The 22,244-nt window shown below is 34.3% G+C and overlaps 1 long non-coding RNA gene across 1 annotated transcript; it reads left to right on the forward strand.

Annotated features, from left to right (window-relative positions):
- Window positions 1-12,808: 12,808 nt before the first annotated feature.
- Window positions 12,809-20,271, forward strand: LOC144430765 (uncharacterized). The gene is made up of 8 exons (XR_013479709.1): window positions 12,809-12,915; window positions 13,537-13,598; window positions 14,770-14,888; window positions 16,286-16,323; window positions 16,951-17,071; window positions 18,923-18,984; window positions 19,845-19,890; window positions 20,155-20,271. It is a non-coding gene; the product is annotated as an uncharacterized LOC144430765 (long non-coding RNA).
- Window positions 20,272-22,244: the final 1,973 nt, after the last annotated feature.

Consider the following 22,244-nt stretch of genomic DNA (forward strand, 5'->3'; position numbering starts at 1 on the left):
GAATGAGAAAGTTATATCTGTATATATATAAATACTAATATATACAGTATTTCTACATTTTATAAGCCGATAATAAAGGACGTAACCATTCAACGGTAGGTGCATCGTGTGTACTCACTTTTCTCACACCTTTCTCTTCAAACTAGTCGTTTACTTCTTCCGATAACACTCACATATTTTGCTATCTCATATCCGGGCCTACGTTGCCAAAGCTACAAGTTTGTTTAGCGTATTTTAAGTATGATGAAGAAATAATGAACTACTGGGCAGTTCACCGCATTGACGTAAATTACTTAAAATGTAGGTATCAATTACAAATGAATTAAAGGTCAGTCATTCGTGGTAAATGCCTAAAATTGTAGCTTTCAACAGAAATGACAATTCATATTCAAACAATGTTTACTCATTCTAATATTGAGATTCTCAAAGGATAGGCTTATATAATTTTCGTTACAAATTTAAATGACAATTTCTGCCATATCTTTCCGGTTTCGGCATTAATGGATAACTATACCATACTCCAAGTTTGAAGCAAAATCGATAGCAAACCTGAGGGAAAACAGGTGCGACAACCAAACTAATTGCGACTTCCTGGCATACTGCTTTTAGGAAGCAATGTTTTTGAAAACATGTGCGGAGGCACTTTCTCAGTTATGAAGAGTTTCGAATCTTACACTAAATGTAGGTATAGAGAAAGACTTTGGCACGTTTTAGTGATTTTGTTTTTTGTGATTTTCGCATGTTTTAGCTTGATAAATGAGTCAAATGACAAATATTGATCAATGTGTTTGCACACTATAAGTGTTTGTTCTGTATTGCGCTGTTTATCTATTCTTGGCACTATTGTGGTCCCCGAAGAATGCAAAAATAATTTTGTGGCCCCGGAAGCGGACAACTTTGGACCACCCTGCTCTAGAAAATCTAATTAAAAGCTTGCTTCTAATTAATTACCGACCCTGCTTTATTGCTGCCCTGAACGTCTTCATAACGTTATAACGCAAGAATGTCCTCCTAACAAGTGCGTTCCAATTTCTGTTGATACTTTAGTGCGTGTGCTGTTTTTCTCAAAGATCATTCCAAGTGATTTTCCTTCCAGCTTGCGGAATCTATTCGAATGCAGTAGAATAAAACTAACAATTGATCATTTAAAAATCTACACATAAGAAAAAATATAATAACGGTCTTTCTAGCAGCGTTGCAATAATTTAGTACAAAAAACCTTGGTGAAGACATAAAACATAAATTTTGCAATAAAAGGCAGACATTTATCACGCTTCAGTGATATATATATATATATATACCATAAAAGTAGTGAGAGACGTAATTCACAGCGGACACTATGCCTTCAGAGAACCGCGACGTATTATGCACATGTTTCACGCACTGACCAGTTCGTCATTTTAAGAGCTGGAAATATCTTGTGATAATATACTTATCGTGGCGTAGGCTACTTTGTGTGCTTTTGGAGGATTTCATTCAGGTGGGCAACTGGTTAACTATTGACCAGACTTCACAAATATATATAATTCACAAATATAATTGATGACGCCCTGTTATGTAGTATATATATATATACATCTATTTGCTGCATTTCGGTCACATGTTATTTTTTGCTGCAGTTGGGCTACTTGTTTTCTGTGGCATATGGTGAGCCACTCACAGCGTTATTTTTAGCGGTTTTCAATAAAAAATGGTATGACAAAATTTCACGCAAGTAATACAGTTCGTTTTAAATATAGTGGAGTTGGTGCCCAATCGTCGTCGCCCAATTCCGAGGGACTACGTTATTTAGCCTATTTGCGGGAATGAGGAACATCATTGGATATGGTCGACACCGCGAGCTGGCTATTTAATCATAGTCCATCATTAAAAACGTTCACGCTTCCCCTAAATGCTTTGCTTGTAGGTACTGCCCACCTGTTGAATATATTTGTAAAATATATATATACTTTCGTATCAAGTTTCGTCGTGCGTAACGACATCTGACTCCGACTGCGCTTTCGAACTGAAGTGCTCTCGGTTGCCTAATCACAAAAGAGTTTCTCGTGTATCAGACGATATTAGACCATGCACATGAAAATATGAGACTACTCATTTAAGTATTTTTATACTCGTAATAGATGACACACATGGAAAAATAATAAATTGACAGTATACATACTGAAAAGTATTGTTCAGGAATTGTTCAGAACTAAAATCTCATCGTCTACAAAATTATATTTTGCGAAGTAATTGCAATTTCAAAAATAGAATAGACTATTTTATTGAGGTCAAAGTTTAACCTGAAAAGAGATCTAATAGCAATATTTTGAAAGTTGTTCATAGTGGAGTTTTGAATACCACATGACAAAATTTCCATAATTTCATAAATTGGATTATCTGTTAAATGACTTATTGCTGAAAGTTACGAAGTCGTGAGTTAAACTTCAAACACATATAAATGAGCGAATTTTCAGTCAAACTCAATTTTTTTTTGCATTAGTCGATGTGAGAATTTTATAATTATATCTTAAGGGAGTGGTTTCAATTACCTATATGACCTCGGACCCCAAAATAGAAAATTTGTTCTAGTGCATTTGGATTAAAATTTTTAGTATATTCGGATATATTTCAACATAAGAAAGCTAAAAATGTTATCATCAATAAAATTCGAAAAAATTGGATTTTAAATTTATTTTTTTATCTTTTTTTTCGGCCATCACTTTTGATATATTTGATGAAAACCAAGGATGTCAATACCAATCACTTGGTATTTCAGAGACGCATTAAATTCGCAAATAAATGGGGTTAGAAAACTAATTATCGCATATCGAAGTTACTATAGGGTTTCATCGATTATCTCAATTTTGTGCGTTCGATGTCGTTTTTTGTTGTATTCAAATGTATTTGTCTATAATAAGTGCATTACACGTGCTTTACATCACTTTTAGGCAAAAGAACTAGTAAATATCGATTCATGATGTTGAGGGTCTTGAAATCGCCATAATTATTAAGTTGTTTTGCGATAATTTATTGTATTAACAATTGAAAGTATTTATATGAGCAAGTTAAAACTACACGTTGTATTTTGGTACCTCCCACCATTAAATCGAACCATCACCTGAATAAATATTCTTTCAAATATAGTTACCATTTCCAGAAAACTTTTACCATTACCAGAAACTTTTCCTAATAAATGCAATATTTCGTGTTCTGATGACCGTAAGTTGCATAATTATATATTTAAAACGGGAGAACAGAGGGAATGGGGGTGGAAAACGAAATAACTCGGCATCGTCAGGAGCAATTCAGACTTTCCGTACATAGACGTGTCCTAATTCCTGCGTTGCCACAAGTCTCAGCAACAAATTGTACCCCATTTGTTTAATTAGGAATGCTGTCGCTAAAAGAATAACATGAGCTTTTAAATATGCCAGAGTTCCAGTTCGGTAGAAAAATTTCAAGAGCTAAGTAGATCTTTTTAATCTGAATTTCTATTTCAGGCAATATATATATCTGAGTGGGATGCGTCCAAATTAGTCCACAGTGTATAGGCCATTAACTGATTTGCTTATTTAATAGTCGGAAAATAGTTACGCCAGTTAATGTAATTAATATTATGAGTTTACAACAATGCGGAAAAATCCTAGTAAAAGTACACAGTAATCAAGAATAAATATCACAATGACCGCTATATATCACGCACCACACTTTTTCTAGTATTTCGTTGTCAGCGATTCAAAGTCCAGAAACGTTATGAAGGTATTTTAAACAATTTTTACAAAATGAATAAAAATAACCTACGGTATATTCATTTGCCAAAATGGGCATGGTTTCAGAATCCAGTTTCATTTTTAAGATAAGGGAAAATCAATATGTAGATCAAAAATTGGTGCGCGTGTTTCGTGCCGAAATTTTAAAGAATTTAAAAACCAATTGAAAGATGCATTATCAAAAACTTAGAAAAGAGGGGCGATATTACATATTAGAAAATAACCTAAGTATCTTTAAGAGAGAATGTAAGAGTAAATTTATTTCTCATTTACTTTTAGTTTCACACCAATCGCTTATTCACTTCCTCATAAAGCATAAGGTACATGTATAGGTACATAAATTTTGAGTTTGAGAATTAGATACAGATGTTAAAAAAAGACATTCCTTGTCGATCACCAACATATTTTACCAGGCTCGTACCGATTTCGATTGTAGTTTTGTTGGCATACTCAGAATCAACACTCACTTAGAGGCCAGCTTACAATGCTATATCACTTATATTCATGAATGGTAATAGATAAACTTTTATAGTGCACAAGAGGGGTTTGGCTGATAAATAACTTTCCAATCATACCAACGGTTTGTGGATATTCGGCCAATATGTCTTTTTTCCGATATTTGCTGAACAACTTCTTTTTTCAGATCAACCATATGATTTTTCTTGCGATATTTACTAGTTTTATCCTCACCGAATTCTTCATTCTCCAAATACCATCTTTCCTTCCACATGTTTTTGAATGACTCCGAATTATCTTATATACTGTACAATGAAGCACATATTTCTTCAATCATTTATTGAACCGCTTTAACGTCTTTCATTTATTAAACCCTCAAAATGGAAGCAAAGCGCTTTGTTTTTTGTCTGTTTTCTTGTTAGCATCGTAATTCACCACATCTGCGATTAGGAAAACCACGCTAACGTTATTTGATCTAAAATGCATCTTCAGCAAAAAAATGATTTTGTCGATTTGGTTTGGGAAAATATAATAATGTACCGGTATGAATGTTTGGCGCTCCAGAAATATGTGAACCAAGATGGCGGACACCGGTACGTAGTATGTGTACCAGGTTAGGATTAGGCCATAATTGTATTCTAATTTTCCTTAGTTCTATTACAAGGTCGGGGAATACCCAAGTGAGTCCCGTAGTGTTTGTTCCTGAAATTATGGCCTAACCCTAACGTTGTACACATACAATGTTCCGGTGTCCGCCATCTTGGTTTACATACTTCTGGAGTACTGAATGTTTCATATTCATTTATCGATATAGATAGGTACCAGTTTATGGGACGACGTCGCCGCTTTTTTGTTAGCTTTCAAGCAAAATATAAATAAAGTCGGCAATAGTCAAGCATGTTGTTAAGAATATGGAATATGTTGCCAAATCAAAAATTGTTATCATATGTAATATGTATTATTAGTTAATTTTCTGATTGAGCAATGCTAGAATGTACAGAATTGATTGGTTTGAAAAACTTAATCTTTAATGCTCAAAACAAAAACTAATCGGGTGTCTATGAAACTAATGAATATTTGACATTATGATAGTTGTCCAATAAATTATATTCACCTTCAAGTAACGAATTGAACTTTGGCAACTTCATTCACAAGTTGTGGCAAACAGTGATTCATATCCAGGAGTTCAAATAAAACTATTAATATGCAACTTACTAAATATTAGCTGGCAGAACAAAACAACATAATAAAGTTTTTATATATGGTCCATTGAATTGATATATCAGCAAAACCCTTAAAAGAAACTCTATAAACACTCCTAATAATATCACGAAAAGACTCTATTCTGTCACTCTGGAGAGGATTATTATGTTTGCTCCATATATTTTCATGACTGCCATAATTAGATAGTGAGATACTTTGCACACTTGAAGTGATATCCCCACCAATTCGATTAATTATGGGAAATCTTTACCAAGTACGGTAAGGCGAGCAAGATCCGACTGAATTTATCCTTTATTTGAATCGATAACTAAAACCGACTTCTCATCGCTCCTGACTAAGCAGATACATACTATATATAACGTAATAGGTCCAGTCTGCAAGTTTGCACATTTAGGGTGAAATTTACCATAACAGTACTCCAAGTTCCAGATATGTTTCCAGCGAATTATTGGAATACAATACGATAGCAAAAAATATTTCCTGTTAATCCTCAAAATCTTGTCAAAAGATAACCGGGTCTAAAAAGAGAAATCATGATTTTTTTTTGTAGCCCCAACTTAGCAAAAACAACTACAAGATAGATAGCTGGGCCTAGAAACTGTCAACAAGAACCAGAATCACAAAAAGTTTCACACTTTTTGCTCCTAAAGAAAATAAAGTCCAAACTATTTGTGCGACAGCAAAATGTGGCCCAAATATTACCGTCGCCCAAGTACAGCGAAAATAACCCCGTGTTGTCGATCAAATCGATAAAATAGGAATACATATATATAAATTGCATATTTGCTATTTTACAACCGACCGTTATGAATATTTTCGATGGGTGCATTGGTTTCAACATAATTTTGGTAATTTAGAATACTGGGTCACCACGTGCTATTTTAGTCAGGTTTTGGCGTGCTCGTTTCAAACTAATTCCATAAGAGGAGAAGGCTGAAGTATTAATCGCAGTGCATGTTATGGATTTTCCTCAAAATCGCAATAATATATGTAAAGTTCGACTGGTTTCTATTATAGTAGCACAAGATACTATTTACCTCTGGAAATAGGAAATCTGATAACAATGATTAGCGTATTGCAAACCATGTCGAGTCAATCAGTACATTTGTGATCACGACCATTCCAATAAATTGTATTTGAAATTCAAGTAATGTGAAAATTGTGGTAAAGTGTACGAATTATATCAAAAAAGGCTAAAACATCATCAATTTACAACTTTACTCGAAGAATATAAATCAGTACATAGCCATATTTTTATTTATTCAGTTGTTAATCTTGGGGATAATACAGGGCTTGGCATTCAGTTCCCGAGATAAATATAGCGAAGAGTTAATTTACGTCTGCTACTCGTGTATGATGATTAGGGTGCTCGCCGCACATGAAGTTTGTGCATTCCTTCTATATGCAATCAGACCAAAGTGTGTGTGTTTGTATAAGCAAATTTACTGAAAGCAAAGTTACGCGCATCACTCAAAAATATAGAACAATGATCTCTGAGCAAAGTTACAAGAGACAAATGAAGTTGAGCGAACTTCTGATACATTTTTGCACTTTTTAGCAAGGTTTCTAGTGCTTTTTGACGGTTTTTTATTGTTTTTACACGTTTTAACAAGATAATCACGGCGTAGAAATAAGAATTGTAATTGGTTAGGACTGCAACACAAAATAAAAACTTCATCACAAAACTTAGATTTTGAAATGTTTGTTTGTCGAATTCAAAATTTACCGCAATTGTAAAATTTGAATTATTCGTTTGCTGAATATGAAAATCTTATAAAACTTCGAATTCTAAACCTTTGTTTACCGAATATGAGGTATAATCTTCACAGCTGTTTGCAAGTTCACTAAATGTTTCGTTTCTGCACTTGTTTCAGTCCTATACATCATTCAAAAGAATATGAGACAAAATAAGCATATGGTTTGCCTTGAAGTGGTGGGAGTGACGGTGTCGTAGCAATTGTGTTCATTAGACAGTGGGTAAAAATTTATAATTGAGTACGCTGTGAACAATCAAATGGCGATAAACAAGAGAGTTATGCTCAAATTTATGAGCACATAGCGCAACATAGTGGCAAAATTGTGATGACGTCATATCACACGAAGAAACGAATCCCATACAGCACACCGGGATACTTGAAATAAATAAAAGTAATAGCGTTCTAGCGAAAAGTTTAGTTTCAAATTGATTAGTCCAGTAATCAAAGAGTTTTTTTCTGCTACAAAGAACAAGTACAACAACAACATAATAACAAAACGATCGTTATGTCCACTAACGTGTCCAATAACGCAGAATGCAGTCAGCCTTGCACAACGGATATGACGGCAAAATAAATGACATGAAAGAGGAAACACTTAAAAGTTAGATATCAACCCTAGCGGTCTAGATTCACGTTGGATGGATCGTTTACAACGTAACGATTTGTATATGTGACGAATGAGAATGTAGTTATGATAAGTCTCCGCGGTCATTTTCTCACGGTGTTTCGTATTTCCACTCAGAACGAGGCTTCACGGAAACTGTAACTCTTACGTAAAAATCTGAAACTTGCGGCTTGGTAGGAATATACTGCTAGACCAAGCAGGTTTCGAACCTAAAATACTTAATTCACAACCGCCGTGTATAGAGGCAGGGTGTGTGGTAACTACATATGCGTGTTATTTGGGTTTTTAAAAAACTTCGAAGTCTTCTCAAGATCCACTGCATATTTTAATCCGTCTCCTGTTCATTTTAATCGGTTCATATATTACTCGATTCCACACTTTTACGCTTTAAATTGAGCAACTTGACATTTGAAATGTCTATATTCATTATCTCCACGTTTTAGCAACGGATAAAATTACTTATCTAGATTTTAAAAAAAAGTCGGTGATTTGACAACTATTTTCATTTATAAGTTTACCGCAATACTTCCCATTGAAGTTAAATTTTAATTACTTATTGTATTTGAGATGTTTTTAACAACTGATTCATTTCAGCATTTCAACCCATTTTTCTTAAATGTGTGATAATTATGATAAAAATACATTTGGTTATTATCGATTGTTCGAGCAAATATTCATTTCATCTTAAAAGTAATTCGAGATATTAGGAGGAAGTAAAAATCTACCACGAAGGGATAATTTATACTTTAAAAAGGATACCTAAGTTCATAATATGCACCATTTCTTATGGCGATGAACGAGATCCGTCAAAGATTTTAGGCTAGAGCAAAATGTTAACAGGAAAACATGTTTCTCACTTTGGAAGGACCGTTTGCAAACGCGATGACCACTACACTACGGAAAGACATCAGGGTCGGTTTCAAGCCGATTTCACGAACCACGGGTGTATATGTTTCCCTATATAGAAGTCTCCCAAGAGTATTGTTCATTTTAATATGACCCACCGGCGTATGCGTTTCTGTAGTGTAGTGGTCATCACGTTCGCTTTACACGCAAACGGTCCGCATCGTTTAAAAATTGGTATTTATCTAGTTAGTGTTAGGAATGATTTGAAAATTGGAATTTCTTGCGCAATCTTTTTTTTTTTTTTTAATTTTGAGTGGTAGCGAGTGTGTTTATTTTTTGCCCTAAGATCCGAAATTTTGAAACAAACGATTTCATGGCATTTAAAGTTAGACACAAAGTGGTAAGAACGTCTTTTTCACTACTGTTTTGCTCTATTCTAGAGCTATTCACTGATATTTGGCCGTTTTGGGGCTTACTATCAGTTCATCCTCCAAAGACTTACGCTCAGCGGCACCTAGTCGCTACCCCTGCGCTACGGTGACTGACGAGGACACCGCCGTCAAAATATTACTTATAGGCAGATTTTCCTCGAGGCAAATTCGGTAATTAACATGCTGCGTTTGTTCGTGCGGTAGTATATGTTTATTGTATATTATTACTAAAAGTTTGTAAGAAAGGGATAGGATTTACATATTGGTCCAGTGTATGTATGTATGTTTATTCGTCTCGTAAAAGCAATATAAAAGAATTAGTAATTATAAATACTGAATACGGTATGTATGCACAAGATCATACTGGCCTAAAACACGAATATGCGTCATACATCCCTTTTGATATTTATAAATTATATTACGGTACATCAAATACGTATAATATGGTCCTTTATACAGACAGTTGTGCAAAGAGGGTGGGTGGGTTTGGTAACAGAGGTAAGAGTGGAGTATCCAAAACTGTGTGTACAAAGGAGTTTGTATAACAAAACAACATCTATATATATAAATACAGACACAACACAACATGAAACACACTGCATGTAAATATAGTAATAAGATTAAGAATTTGGATGTAAGTACAATACCATTGAGTGATGATACCACATATATACTATAAAACGGGGAAATGGTCAAGTTTAAAGAGTGTGTACATATATGGTATGCACCACACAAGGGTGATAGTGTTGTGAGTGGTCTATGGCTGTTCTGGCAAAAATGTGACCCTACAAGTTTTGGTGCAATGTGATAATGTTATGTATCAAATTACTCACTCTTCTAAGGTATTTTCGATTTTTGGATTCTGCCAAAAGCGATGAGGTTTCAAAAAAAAAAATATGAAATTTAATAAGAAGCATTTCCACACACAATCCGGTGGGGGTGATGAAAGCCGAAATGACTGCGTAATCAAACCTGAGTACCACGCCCTTTTGCCAGGTTACCAGTCCGTGTGGGTTATGCGATTAAAAATCGGTTATGCTGTCCAGTTAGTCAAGTTATCAAACATGGAATCATTTATTGATGCAACCCAGTGGTTTTGAATTTTTTTTTTTTTTTTGGTGAAGCATAATTCCAGTGGAACATTTAAGGGGCCCGAGGAATCCAATAGTGCGATAGTTCAGTTGTTTGAATAGTAGGCTACATATAGAAAATCTAATACTGGAGACACAAAATTATATTTATGCAAGTGTCGTAAGTTTTATAATATTGGCGAATCTAAATGGATTACGAGTTGGATTGCGCGAGACCAACTTACTGTACTTCCAACATGTGGTCGACTATGTCGAGTATATCATGTATTTTTATAGTCTTTCTTGGCAGTTTAGTGTGTTGGCCTGTAACTTTGCTCAGATATCGGTCTCCTGTATTTCTGAGTGAGTGCGCGTGATGTTACCAAGTTAGGCTTTTTCAGCTCATCATCTCATTGGACACTGAGTGTACAAATGGATCTTTACAAGTCAGTGTATTAAATATACATTATCCAACTGGAGATCCAGAGTTCAGACCTCAGTCCAGTCGCGCTTATATGAAGATCCTACCCAAAGCGAAACCCATAAAGGCACAAGTAAGCTTTCCTCACTGCTTCAACTTGTAATGGGCCGGAATCGATTCTCTTGCGTTCTTCCTTAGCTTGGAAAGTTAGGAGAGAGCCTTCAAATGATCAATGAAATTGTGCAAGATGATTAATGAAATCCATCAGTCGATGTTATGGTTGACACGAATCATCCAACTGAGCGAAGTCGGGCCAATTTTGCCAACCAGTAAAATTTAGGCTAGCCCTACTCGCGGCCAAAGTTAAGAAGTTGAGCCCTAGTTTCGTGCAGCTGATGACTTTATGTAAATGTTTAATCTATGGCTGCAAAAATTATACATAATGAGATTTTTTCCTCCGGTAGTGGGAAAGCCTACAAAAAAACATCTTTTCTATATGGCGTTCGCTTAGGGCTAAATTGGTCACCATGTCAATCACGTCATCGTAAAGTTGTCGCCCAACTAACGACTGTTGAATATCGCGTCACCGTCGGCCTAAAGCTGACAAACTTTTTGCGGGTGGTGGCATTTTCGTTAACCGTCGGCCTAGCTTTTTGATTGTCAAGTTCAATATCAAGTTTACAGCTTTTGGTTTTGCTGTAGGTAAACAAGTATGCCTGAAGGATAATGGCAAAAGATCAACTTTTCTTCCTCCACCTCTGCCTGGTTACACTTTAAAATGCGGAAAAAATTACTTATGTTTGCTAAACTCGATTCAGTGGATAAATAATAATAGATTGAGCAGATAAATAAAAGTACTTCATTGTTACGTAACATTAAAGGCACACATTACGTAATTAAAGTAATCGACATAGAAAGGTGAAAATAATTTATTAATCCATATACCCAGCATTTAAATTAAAAAACAAAACAAAAATATCCAATCATATTTTAGGTATTCGCGGCGCATTTAGTAACTCGCTGCATTGCATCATTTTTCTTTATCAATTTCATTTTTGGTGTTCCGCGAAGCGACCTAAAAAGTGCAAGTGTTCTATGGCTTGGGGTAGGGGTGGCGGGAGGAAGCCGCCAGCAATCCTCTGGTACTAAATTATCCCCTACGGGATTTGAACCTGCGAATCTAAGCGGGGTAGTCTTAGGTTAGAAATCAAGCGCATTCCTAGGGCTTAGCACGATGCGCCACTCAACGCAAACGTAGTCAGCTGCAGTGCACTGGCTGACATAGATACTAAATACATTAAAATACGTGTATACCATTCCCCTGGGTGTTGAAATCTCAGGAATGTTCTTTATGGCCTTACATACCTGTATCATGATCGTTCTTTACCAAGAGGGCTAATCTAGAGACAGACTCAAAGTGCTTCATACGGACCTAGGGTCTCCGCGATCTATTTGTTTACTTAAAATGGCATTAATAAAATTTAAGCAGCAGCAAATACATCTGAGGTATTAATTAGTAATTTCAATTCACCCATCAATATTGATCGCTAAGTAACAATTTGTTTTTGTTACGTTCTTATTGTGGGGCTACGTCAATAACGGTCCACCTCTTCACGAGCTCCATAACACCAAATATTTGAATGGTCTCGAATAGTTGATCTATATATCATCAGTTGTTGTCGTCGGTATGCTCTTGTCTTGAGCAGTCAATTATTTACTTCACATAGAACCGTGATTAATCTCGTTGCTGATGTTATGTCTCCGCCGTTTGGTTTGGGCAAAGAAATTACTATATAGTAGGCATCGAAACAACGTCACAATATGACCTCTCTTTTAACGACATCGCCCGCACGTTATAGTAAGAAAACTTAAAAGTATTCGTGGCTATGCGCCAGTTAATGAGCTAAGATTTGTACGCCAATGCAGAGAATGCATTGATATAACGCTGAACCTGTACACGCCGTTATTCTTTCATTGAGTTGTAGGACGGTTACATTTTTGATGGCATTCACGTGCGCGTTTACTCGACAAATGTAAACAGACAAATATAATGGAATTGCTGGATTCTTTGTACTAAGCTCCGTACTAAGCGTGATCGGCTCGTAACGACAACCTGGAGTAATTAAAGTAATCAGGTAAAAACATTTGATTACCAACAATCAGATAGCTTTTTTCGTCAGATATTTTTGCGCGGGAAGCCACAAGCGACATCGCTTTCAGTCAGTCACAAATGTTCGTGATAGGATAAGATTTGATTTTGTGTAGGATTGCTGCTGTTGTGTATGGATAGGCTGCCTGTTGGGTTAGGACAGCGAGTTCGAAACAATATTCAGGTGAGTTCAATGTTCTTTATACCCATTGTTTTCATTGCTATTATATTGCTTTCATTTTACTATTGTATAAGTGGTAAATTAGAGGTTTTCGGGCCTATACGACTTGGACTTATTAACCAATACAGAAGTCTAGATTGATGGATGATTCTCTTTTGCACCCAACTCACCAACAGCGGGTTCTATCGTTTTCTCACAAATAGGCCAAACTTAAAACCTATATGACAATACATAAGCTTATCATGAAGAAACTTAAAACGTAATACACTTACTTTCAAAACTTTCGCAAATGTAGCGCAAAATCCATGGTTTAATAGAGATTCGCCATAGCCTTTTTACTTTAATATATTATTGTGTATGGATAGGATCTTTGTACAAAGACTCTACCAACGTTCAAAATAAGAGAATTAGTAATTATCCAGTTTAAGTTAGGAATGAAGATTGCACTGGAAATTCAAATTTTTAAATCATTCCTAACCCCAAATGGATAATTACTAATATGTCATTTTAAAACGTGGCGGGAGCTTTGTGCAAAAGATCCGATAAATTCAGTCCCACTGTCCATTGATTATGCTAGCTACAGTTCTGCGACAATTTATTTATCAATATCTTAACTTTTTTCAGATGAAGAAATATTGAAGGTTAAAGATTCAAAGACACGAACTAACGAACGAGGAATATTACAAGTAAATATTATTTGAACATTTTATTAGACGCCTATTGATTCCTGTATACCACTGTTTATGTTTGAAATGCTAAAAAATTCGATGCGAGCGCACCGCGTCTCTGGTCTTGCGATCAGAGTCAGCATTGTTATGCCACTTATCTGATCATGTGTTTTCTCTCGAAATTGTAAGATTTATATAAAAAAGTCAGACCCACGTTCACGTTTAAAATGCTAAATAGTTCGATGCAAGCCAACATTGGGTGCTCCTGATGTATGCGCACCAAAATGTCGCATAACCTGAATCCTAGCCAGGTACACAACCCGAGTTCAGGTTGTGCGCCATCTTGGTGGCATACTTCAGGAGGTCCGAACATTGTTATGCCGCTTTTTTGATCCTGTGCATTCTATCGAAATTGTAAGATTTAGATTTTGCACAAGCTTTAATAATTTTGTTTCGAAGCAGAAGTCCAAAAAAGTACAATAAATATAGTATATTGTATCAAATTGGTGTACTCTTTGCGACCCCTAAAATTCGTTGCGCGCTTCCCTGCTGGATAGCGATCCCCAGTTTGCGATCTCTACCGTGAACAATGTGATAATGCTACAAATTACTGATCAGAGGTAATTAATTAGTCATATACTCCATGAAAGAGTTAAATAAATTCATTGAGTATTTTATTGTTATTGTAATATTTGCAATTTGTGCAGTTTGAAGACTACACCTGATATGTTATAGAGTTTATATTTGAAATTTAATGTCAATCGCTGAATAAATTTTTATTCGTCTATTCGTCTAAACTTTCTAAATTTTAAATTTTATGAAATTAAATGTCGAAATTTACCCGTTACGTATTTTATTAAAACTTACGTATATTTTTAGAAGAAAATATTCAGAAAAGAGTCTCACTTTAACAATACAAAATGAGGTACAATATGATACACTAACATATCATTTTAACTAAAGGATGTAAATTTGGTGAAATCAGCGACATAGTTGAAAATGACCTCAATTGAATTACATAGTTGATTTTTTGTATCTTTAGCATAAGCATAGCTTTGTAGTGTCTCTGTCAAATAACATTTGTGTGAATTAACTACCTGAAAATGGCATAGTTGGCTACATGAAATTTAGTTTAATTCAAATTTTGAATTGACTTACACAAAATCACGATCTATATATTGATTTTCAGCTTTTTAAAACACTGCTTGAAAGTCGACAGAACAATTTATCATTGCACCAAAAGAAATTCGTCAAGTGTCAGATTTTCATCACTGAGTGAGATGGAGGCCTATCAAGTCTGAAGAGCAAGTATGTAATCATATCATTTGAAATCTTTCAATTTACATGTCTATAAATAAATAATATGTTGTATTTTTTTTCGGGAAATCGACAGACAAATTATTACTTTTAATATTTTGAGTATAACCGCGAAATTAACTATTCTGTACTACAAATTAGTATAGCGCTGCACGTTCAGGGGCTAACTGCTGTGTTGTCCCATCTGCTGTTGTTTCGTTTAATCGTCCAAACCGAAAGACCAATTACTATCTTGTAATGTCAGTTTAGGTAAAGTTCATTGGGTCAGCATAAATAAAAGGCGTTTCATCGCAATAGGGCGTCACGTTGTGATTACTACAAACAGTGAATTTTTTTTAAAGTGATACTATAAGTTAATCCAGCAGTGTATATCTGCAGAGATACTGAAAGGATTTGAACTATGCCTCGTTAAGTGAAATTCGGTTAAAACACAACACCAACTTAATAACCATGCAAATATTAAAACTTATTGTTTACCTTGTTGTTTATCATGGGGTGCCTATATACACACTAATATGCCTAATTTCCCTGAAATCGTAGTCCTGGCCTTTTTTATTAATCTGATGAGCGTTTTTGCCACAAATGATAATGGTAATCAGACTAATGTCTTAAATTTAACTGTAGCTCATCGTGGTAGTAAACGCTCTGGTAGTAAACAGTTGATAACCATGTCATTGATGTTCCCAACTATACTTCAAACTGAAATCGCCCCAAATTTCCAATAATGATATTATAAGAGTGAGTCATACTAAGTGTATTAAGATAGCCGTTAATCTTACACCTTAAAGAACTCGTGTCCCAACTAAAATTTTCAAAAACAATACTGTGTAAATTATATTCAACCAAGTGTAAACTTTTTTTGGTCCATATCCCCTTGGTAAAAGTGCTAAGTATTCATATGTTCAGGACTGTTTAAATTTAGAGACATGGGAATATATGTCATATTTTCCCTATTGTTGGTGCGGGTCACGTCGTGGTATGCCTAATCACGTGTGAATCTCGTTTATAATCTCTACTGAATGGTGTTAGTTGGATCGTTTATACGGCACACGCCGTCAATATGAGATATAGTAGTTTCAAAACTCTGGAATTATTACTTTTTTAATTAGATATTAGAAACTTGGGTGTCGCTGCTCGATAACCAGTTTAAAGATCACTATATACATGAGATCCCACGAAATTGTAAATCTACTATAGTCAGCCTATATATCCGTTGCTAGTAGTCTCAGTAATCATACCGTCCCATGTTCATAAGTTTTCGAATCTGGAAATATAATTCTTATTTCCTTATCGTTTATTCCGTAGTAATAATCTGTCCTGTTCTTATTTATATATATATATGTCTACAATGTCTGTGGCTGAAGTTATTTATTGACCTATATTTTCAGGAAGTTGCTGGGAGGGAAAGACTATAGAGAACTTGAAGGTAAAAAATAACACACTAATAAACTATTAACTATTTAAGATTTAGATAATGAGATACAACATAGCACACTGACAGATCATTCAAAATAAGTAATATTTATAATATTGAAAATCTGCAAATAATATAGAATGAATGTAAATGGATATCAGTATGCTACAAGTTGTCGTCTTTGTATCTTTAGAATAAGCATAGCTTATCACAAGGGCGTGGACAATTTATTGAGGGGCGTAAAGGAAAAATTTGTTAGATTTTATCTTTCCCGCCTTATTTTCGGTATTTTCCTTTCTTGAATATGTAGCCGTATTTTCAACGTGCTCTTCATGAATATAAATATATTTTATATGATGTGTTGCAATATTATACGCTGACAAATCATTCCAAAGTAATATTTGTAATTTAGGGGGAAATCTGTGAAAAATTTGTCAATGAACTGACAATTAATATTTTCATTTTTATGTATCTAAACTCTAAAGTATAAGCATAGTTTCTCTGTGCTCCTGTCAAATTACATTTTCTGTAACTTATAAACCTCAAACTTAATAATGACGTTGTTCGAACATCTATATATAATTCAAATCAATATCATACAAAATTTACCTACATTTCATTATCTCATATAAATTTCAGCTTTCTGAAACACTTCTTGAAAGAGGGAAAGACAATTCATCATTATATCTAAAGACATGCGGGGTTATTCGTCCGATTATGCATCACTGAGAGAGGTGGCTGCCTCGAGTCTAAAGAGCAAGTATGTTATTAAAATCTTTTGAATCTTTCTAACTTACATTCATCACCACTATTCACGGATCCCCACAATCAATTTTAAAATTGGTATCTATTACTATTCCTAAATAAGTTAAAATTACTTTACTTAATTTAAATGCTAAACATTTTAATAGGCTTAATACCAGGTGAATTTGCAACCCAATTTCTTAATTGAAAACCGGCATTATAAAATATTAAAACTAAACGGAAGATATCACCATAAGTTTTGTTCTAGCAGTCTCACAGCAGATTGAAAACGCTTTTCAGACATTGTAAATTTGTGTTATGTTAGGATTTCTTTAAAATGTATACCATATAGGAACTGAAATGGAAACACAGTAAATTGTTCGCGCGATGTACCTTTTGTCTATTTTGAAACTACCGATGGAGCCCAATACGACTTTTTCTCTGTATGTGACGATATATAAGATAATTAATGCAAAATATATCGAACATTTTTTTTTGCAATATTTTAAATTACAATCGTTCGTATTTTGTCGATATCTTTAAAATAATTTTGAGTGCCGAAAAAACAAATCAAATTTGATTAACTTCAAAATACGATTCCGGTCTACTTATAGTTGGCAGTTTGGGACGTATTTCGTGCAATTTTCAAATAGTGATTTTTCATTTATTAAATTATCGTAAAAGTTTTCCCGACTAAAATTCGAGTAACGAAGAACACAAATAAATTACTTTGACAAGATATTTTGAATGCTCGCACCGGCTATGAATTGAATATTTTACTCGAGAGATAACTTTTTATCCTCTGCGATCTTACTTATATATAATGTCACATTTGAATTTGCGCTCGTTGTCATATTTCGACACTACTGATGTCAAATTTTATTAGTGTTATTACTTCTTTGGACAGTCACAAAATTGGACAAGTCAGTATTTTATTAAGTAATCGGAGCGCCTAAGTTTCTCCCACGGAGCACTTTGAGAATCTATGCCTTAATAGACCAGGGAAGAAATTTTCGTAAAAGTGTTTGAAGTATCGTTGTACATGTTTAATAGCTGAGTTTTAGGCAGAATATTGTACAATTTTAGCATCTCTTTGAAAATTAGCTGTTTGCATCTAATAATTAAATATTCACTCCAGCTCACCATATTAAGATTTTGTGTCAACGCTTCCGAGTGGCCAAAAACTTAATATGGATACGCATTATCGCAAAGTTACCTTATGTCCAGGCTTGTCCATGGAAAACGTGCCATGAGATGGGATGGGATAACACACCTTTGTATTTCCCATGGGACGCGTGGGACACGAAAACCATATGATTTTCAGGGAAATGATGGTAAAAATTTTCGTTATGGATTTCGTGTCCATATATTTGAGCATAGCTCTCTTGTTAGTTATAGAGAGCAAAACATATTCAGCATTAACAATATACTTCGTGAAAGAGCTGATGGACACATATATAATAGTTATGAATAAAAAGTTAACTAAGTCCGTTTTTACCGTTTTAATACACTTACTTTCAAAACTTTCGCAAATGTAGCGCAAAATCCATGGTTTAATAGAGATTCGCCATAGCCTTTTTACTTTAATATATTATTGTGTATGGATTGGATCTTTGTACAAAGACCCTACCAACGTTCAAAGTAAGAGAACTAGTAATTATCCAGTTTAAGTTAGGAATGAAGATTGCACTGGAAATTCAAATTTTTAAATCATTCCTAACCCCAAATGGATAATTACTAATATGTCATTTTAAAACGTGGCGGGAGCTTTGTGCAAAAGATCCGATAAATTCAGTCCCACTGTCCATTGATTATGCTAGCTACAGTTCTGCGACAATTTATTTATCAATATCTTAACTTTTTTCAGATGAAGAAATATTGAAGGTTAAAGATTCAAAGACACGAACTAACGAACGAGGAATATTACAAGTAAATATTATTTGAACATTTTATTAGACGCCTATTGATTCCTGTATACCACTGTTTATGTTTGAAATGCTAAAAAATTCGATGCGAGCGCACCGCGTCTCTGGTCTTGCGATCAGAGTCAGCATTGTTATGCCACTTATCTGATCATGTGTTTTCTCTCGAAATTGTAAGATTTATATAAAAAAGTCAGACCCACGTTCACGTTTAAAATGCTAAATAGTTCGATGCAAGCCAACATTGGGTGCTCCTGATGTATGCGCACCAAAATGTCGCATAACCTGAATCCTAGCCAGGTACACAACCCGAGTTCAGGTTGTGCGCCATCTTGGTGGCATACTTCAGGAGGTCCGAACATTGTTATGTCGCTTTTTTGATCCTGTGCATTCTATCGAAATTGTAAGATTTAGATTTTGCACAAGCTTTAATAATTTTGTTTCGAAGCAGAAGTCCAAAAAAGTACAATAAATATAGTATATTGTATCAAATTGGTGTACTCTTTGCGACCCCTAAAATTCGTTGCGCGCTTCCCTGTTGGATAGCGATCCCCAGTTTGCGATCTCTACCGTGAACAATGTGATAATGCTACAAATTACTGATCAGAGGTAATTAATTAGTCATATACTCCATGAAAGAGTTAAATAAATTCATTGAGTATTTTATTGTTATTGTAATATTTGCAATTTGTGCAGTTTGAAGACTACACCTGATATGTTATAGAGTTTATATTTGAAATTTAATGTCAATCGCTGAATAAATTTTATTCGTCTATTCGTCTAAACTTTCTAAATTTTAAATTTTATGAAATTAAATGTCGAAATTTACCCGTTACGTATTTTATTAAAACTTACGTATATTTTTAGAAGAAAATATTCAGAAAAGAGTCTCACTTCAACAATACAAAATGAGGTACAATATGATACACTAACATATCATTTTAACTAAAGGATGTAAATTTGGTGAAATCAGCGACATAGTTGAAATTGACCTCAATTGAATTACATAGTTGGTTTTTTGTATCTTTAGCATAAGCATAGCTTTGTAGTGTCTCTGTCAAATAACATTTGTGTGAATTAACTACCTGAAAATGGCATAGTTGGCTCCATGAAATTTAGTTTAATTCAAATTTTGAATTGACTTACACAAAATCACGATCTATATATTGATTTTCAGCGTTTTAAAACACTGCTTGAAAGTCGACAGAACAATTTATCATTGCACCAAAAGAAATTTGTCAAGTGTCAGATTTTCATCACTGAGTGAGATGGAGGCCTATCAAGTCTGAAGAGCAAGTATGTAATCATATCATTTGAAATCTTTCAATTTACATGTCTATAAATAAATAATGTGTTGTATATTTTTTCGGGAAATCGACAGACAAATTATTACTTTTAATATTTTGAGTATAATCGCGAAATTAACTATTCTGTACTACAAATTAACTGTAGCAATATCCGGTGAATAATGGCGTAGTCAGTATAGCGCTGCACGTTCAGGGGCTAACTGCTGTGTTGTCCCATCTGCTGTTGTTTCGTTTAATCGTCCAAACCGAAAGACCAATTACTATCTTGTAATGTCAGTTTAGGTAAAGTTCATTGGGTCAGCATAAATAAAAGCCGTTTCATCGCAATAGGGCGTCACGTTGTGATTACTACAAACAGTGAATTTTTTTAAAGTGATACTATAAGTTAATCCAGCAGTGTATATCTGCAGAGATACTGAAATGATTTGAACTATGCCTCGTTAAGTGAAATTCGGTTAAAACACAACACCAACTTAATAACCATGCAAATATTAAAACTTATTGTTTACCTTGTTGTTTATCATGGGGTGCCTATATACACACTAATATGCCTAATTTCCCTGAAATCGTAGTCCTGGCCTTTTTTATTAATTTGATGAGCTTTTTTGCCACAAATGATAATGGTAATCAGACTAATGTCTTAAATTTAACTGTAGCTCCTCGTGGTAGTAAACGCTCTGGTAGTAAACAGTTGATAACCATGTCATTGATGTTCCCAACTATACTTCAAACTGAAATCGCCCCAAATTTCCAATAATGATATTATAAGAGTGAGTCATACTAAGTGTATTAAGATAGCCGTTAATCTTACACCTCAAAGAACTCGTGTCCCAACTAAAATTTTCAAAAACAATACTGTGTAAATTATATTCAACCAAGTGTAAACTTTTTTTGGTCCATATCCCCTTGGTAAAAGTGTTGAGTATTCATATGTTCAGGACTGTTTAAATTTAGAGACATGGGAATATATGTCATATTTTCCCTATTGTTGGTGCGGGTCACGTCGTGGTATGCCTAATCACGTGTGAATCTCGTTTATAATCTCTACTGAATGGTGTTAGTTGGATCGTTTATACGGCACACGCTGTCAATATGAGATATAGTAGTTTCAAAACTCTGGAATTCCTACTTTTTTAATTAGATATCAGAAACTTGGGTGTCGCTGCTCGATAACCAGTTTAAAGATCACTATATACATGAGATCCCACAAAATTGTAAATCTACTATAGTCAGCCTATATATCCGTTGCTAGTAGTCTCAGTAATCATACCGTCCCATGTTCATAAGTTTTCGAATCTGGAAATATAATTCTTATTTCCTTATCGTTTATTCCGTAGTAATAATCTGTCCTGTTCTTATTTATATATATATATGTCTACAATGTCTGTGGCTGAAGTTATTTATTGACCTATATTTTCAGGAAGTTGCTGGGAGGAAAGACTATAGAGAACTTGAAGGTAAAAAATAACACACTAATAAACTATTAACTATTTAAGATTTAGATAATGAGATACAACATAGCACACTGACAGATCATTCAAAATAAGTAATATTTATAATATTGAAAATCTGCAAATAATATAGAATGAATGTAAATGGATATCAGTATGCTACAAGTTGTCGTCTTTGTATCTTTAGAATAAGCATAGCTTATCACAAGGGCGTGGACAATTTATTGAGGGGCGTAAAGGAAAAATTTGTTAGATTTTATCTTTCCCGCCTTATTTTCGGTATTTTCCTTTCTTGAATATGTAGCCGTATTTTCAACGTGCTCTTCATGAATATAAATATATTTTATATGATGTGTTGCAATATTATACGCTGACAAATCATTCCAAAGTAATATTTGTAATTTAGGGGGAAATCTGTGAAAAATTTGTCAATGAACTGACAATTAATATTTTCATTTTTATGTATCTAAACTCTAAATTATAAGCATAGTTTCTCTGTGCTCCTGTCA

The sequence above is a fragment of the Styela clava genome, chromosome 12 (assembly GCF_964204865.1).
Source record: "Styela clava chromosome 12, kaStyClav1.hap1.2, whole genome shotgun sequence".
Classification (NCBI taxonomy): Eukaryota; Metazoa; Chordata; class Ascidiacea; order Stolidobranchia; family Styelidae; genus Styela; species Styela clava.